Source organism: Triticum aestivum, chromosome 1D, assembly GCF_018294505.1.
Source record: "Triticum aestivum cultivar Chinese Spring chromosome 1D, IWGSC CS RefSeq v2.1, whole genome shotgun sequence".
NCBI classification, from domain to species: Eukaryota; Viridiplantae; Streptophyta; class Magnoliopsida; order Poales; family Poaceae; genus Triticum; species Triticum aestivum.
Window position 1 is genome coordinate 415,285,268 of NC_057796.1, and position 4,165 is coordinate 415,289,432.

General features: G+C 50.3%; 1 pseudogene; it reads left to right on the top strand.

Moving 5' to 3' along the window:
* Nucleotides 1–2,461: 2,461 nt before the first annotated feature.
* Nucleotides 2,462–3,463, top strand: LOC123172152 (peroxidase 1-like; annotated as a pseudogene).
* Nucleotides 3,464–4,165: the final 702 nt, after the last annotated feature.

A 4,165-nucleotide genomic window follows, 5' to 3' on the forward strand; every position in this document is an offset into this window, starting at 1 on the left:
CGCACATAGTCATCCATCAAGACCATGGCATAGTAGCCAGCCATGTGCATGGTTTCGCCTTTCGGTTGTTGCCGGCAATAGAAGCTAGTGTTAAATTTGTACTGTGAATGTGGCATGTTCTTACGGTCGGACTTATGACACATCAAAAGAGCAGCATTGATAAGTTTCTTCAGATCGGTCCATGGCTTCTTAGGGTCTCTCCTGGAATCGAAGAAATAAGCTCGGCCGTCTCGGGGAACAATTGAACAATGTAAATTAATAAGGTTGAAATCAAAGTACTCAGGTGTATATGTGCAAGCATAAAGAAATGAACTTACGTTTCAAAGTAAGGCCAATAGAAATGGATCGACATTTCGCCAAAACATAGGCACTCATGTTAATACCTGCAAATATAAGCCAACGATACTACAATGGATCCTAGTTAAAAAAGAAAGAAAAATTCGACATGACCTATGCTAAAAAGAGGACATAACGAGTCCAGGAACTCGGCAAAACGGAAATGAATCGACGTTTTGCCAAAACATTTTCGCCGAGGGGCCGCCGCAATGACCCTAAACACAACTTTGACCATACCAGAGAGGTGGCTCGCTTGGCGTCCGAAGGAGGCGCGAGGTATCCGATGTTGGCGGAGGAGGGCACAATGGTCGGAGTTGTAGCCATCGCGGAGGAGCTTCGCGGTGGCGGTGGCAGCGAGATGCCTCCAGTGTTGGAGAAGGAGTCCATGCCCGTGGCGGCGAGGAAGGCCGCGACGCAGCATCGACGAAGGGGCTGACAACAACGAGGGGTGTGGCGGTGCCGGTGAGGAGGAGAGGCGGCAACGAGGGGAGCAGCAGCAGCGAGGATGAGAGGCGGCAACGAGGGGCGCGACGCTGAGTCGGGCAAGATTTGGGGGAAAGGCGGGGGGGGGGGGGGGGGGCAGGGGCGGGGGAAATGCCAAATTTTGGAACCGTTTTTCAGGTGGGGGAAAAGTGAACTGCAGCTAGCGTCGTGGGTCTACGTGTGACGGGCACGGCAGGGCGCCTGCTACACGTAAGTGGACAACACTGGCGGGCGGCCGACTGGACCGGCCACTACTACAAGTGTATAATATGTACTTCCTTCGTGCCTGGTAAGAGTGCTTACCATAATTTAGCTGTGGCAAGCAACAGTCACACTCGCCACTGATGTACAGATAAGCAATGGCGGGACTTTGTTACTGCTCATCACAATTAGGTCGCATTACGCATCCAGCTCTGAAACGGTCTACCAGTGGCGGGCACGTATTCCTGCCTGCCACTGCTCTGTTACTAGCAGTGGCGGGTAAGCTTTGGTACCCGTCACTGCTATATTTCCAAATTAGCTGTGGCAGGTGACACGTCTCGCCCGTCACAAATTTGTGTTCACCTATAAGCCATTTTCTATAGTGTATGATTTTCTTAGGTGACGGTCGATGACAAGATGACCAAGCAATAAGATGCAACCGGGTAATGGGCATGTTTAGGATCTTGCCTCGGCAACTATTTTTCTTGTGTTCTAGAATGTCTGTATGATTGCTATGGCGGGTTTACCTAGATTTTCGTAGGTGTAGGATCTCTAGATTAATATTCGGGTTTAAATACTGAATCAGGTGCCAAGCTTGATACTTATAAAAACTAGATCTCCAAATTTATAAATATCATTTTAACCATGTTTGGAATTTAAACGTCATTATTCAAATTATATGTTGATCAAAACATGATATTTAAATTCTCCTGGTCTTTTGGGCCAGGGCCTCGACAAAGGCATCAGATTAGCCTAATTCTTGGCAAGCTTTTTAATCTAAAAAACAAAGCAATTTTGGATGACATGTGTGAAAATTCTTTAAAAAAATTACTACCTTTCAATGACTTCTAACATAATTTAAATTTATTTTCAAGTTTGTTTGAATCTGGCTCAAAATTCCGGGGTTACAAGTATTTCAGACCAAACGAATATAGCATCGACTCAGACTTAGCAAAACTGATTCGGGATAGCATGTGGTGCCGGTATAAATATACGGATCATGATATTTCCATATCTTCAACCTACCAGTAGGTGGTGGCATTCATTTGTTGCACGTATCCTTTGTTGATTAGAACTTGGCACCGCAGTTTGCTCCGTGATGGCTAGTTAGTAAGTTAGTGAGCAGATTGTTGTCTAGAGAAAATTAGTGAATTCATCTAATGATGTGCTTCCGTCTGGCTGTCCGTCCGCCTCCATTATACGTACGGAGACCGCCGAAGAGCGCAAACAAGGAACAACTCATTAAACCATGGGAATTTTACCTGCTGCTCTGGAGGACAGCCCACCACATGCAGGCGTGGGGACACTCCGGCGCTATATATTTCCCCGGCGCCAGTCCATCAGCAGCAGCAGCAGCTCAAGCTTCCCCTGATCAACTAGCCACCTAGCCATCGTCGTTTCTTGCATAGCCAAGCAAGAAACAACCTTCTTGGCCGAGAATATGGCGTCTAGGGCTGCGACGATGGTGGCGCTGCTGCTCGCGGCGGTGGCGGCGACGTGCGCGCGGGCGCAGCTGCACGACAAGTCCTACAGCGAGTCGTGCCCCAGCGTGGAGGACGTCGTGAGGAAGGAGATGGTGAGGGCGCTGTCACTGGCGCCCAGCCTCGCCGGGCCGCTCCTCCGGATGCACTTCCACGACTGCTTCGTCAGGGTAAGCTGCATTTGCATGCATCAGTATCTGCCCGTACCCCGATGTGTGCTGTGGCCTGACCAGTGACATCCTCGCCCTCATTGCCCGGGACGCAGTATGGCTGGTGAGTAGAGTACTAGGCCGTTCTCTTTTGCAAATGACACGGTATATACGTGTGGAAGCCAAATTCTAATGCTGCTCGATCATGGTTTCTCCAGAGCAAGGGTCCATTCTGGACAGTTCCTCTCGGCCGGCGAGACGGCAGCGTGTCCATTTCCAACGAGACCGACGCTCTGCCACCCCCGACCTCCAACTTCACCGTACTCACCCAGCTCTTCGCCGCCGTGAACCTCGACGCAAAGGACCTTGTCGTCTTGTCCGCCGGGCACACCATCGGGACGTCGCACTGCTTCTCCTTCTCCGACCGGCTCTACAACTTCACCGGCATGGAGAACCCCAGCGACATCGACCCCACACTGGAGCCGCAGTACATGATGCGGCTAAAGAGCAAGTGTGCCAGCCTCAACGACAACACCACCCTCTTGGAGATGGACCCCGGTAGCTTCAAGACCTTCGACACCGACTACTTCAAGCTGGTGAGCAAGCGGCGGGGCCTCTTCCACTCCGACGGCGCCCTCCTCACCGACCCCTTCACCCGCGCCTACGTCCAGCTCCATGCCACCGGGACCTTCAAGGACGAGTTCTTCGCGGACTTCGCCGCCTCCATGATCAAGATGGGCAACGCCAACCCGCTCACCGGAAGCCAGGGTGAGATCAGGAAGAAGTGCAGCGTGGTCAACCATTAAACCACCGACGAAGTACAAGGCTGTTTTGATTTGTGAACATCTTTTCCCCCTGTAAATTACTGTAAGATTGTCATAGCTCCTTTCTCTCCCAAATCTTTTTCTTTTGTTAATTTATTGTTTCGTTACGACCATGTTAATTCCTTGTACACACGATGAACAATTCAATATTGCCACACCCAACATGCCATCCGTTGTCACCTGGAGATCATGTCACACTTACTAGTTCTGTCTATGTTTGTTTTGTTTTATTTATTGTTACATAATGTTTTGTAGTGTTCTTTGTTTCATCTCAGAGTATATCATAATGTTTCACATGTGCTAGTAAAAGGAAGAGTTATAGTCAGAATATTGTTATTTAGTTACTTTTTGGGCCGTTGTCGGAGTAAATGGTCACGGGTAGCCTAACCAACTCCCCCTGACTCTTCGAACAATTATCAGGCCATTCAAACCTTCAAGCATACAAAGCATAGGGCCGCCTTCCCCCGACCGGCTGTCCCCAGGGTCGACCCCCAGAAGGCGACCCAACCACATAAACCTCCCCAAGAGGAAGATACGAGATAGCCGACTCCAGGAAGCCGGCCCGAAGAGGACCGACTCCCAGAAGCCGGCCATGAGGCAAGCCGACTCCCAGAAGCCGGCCATGGAGAAAGCCGGCCCCCAGGTACCGGCCAAGACTGCACCTACTAAGACTGTACCTACGTAACGGCGA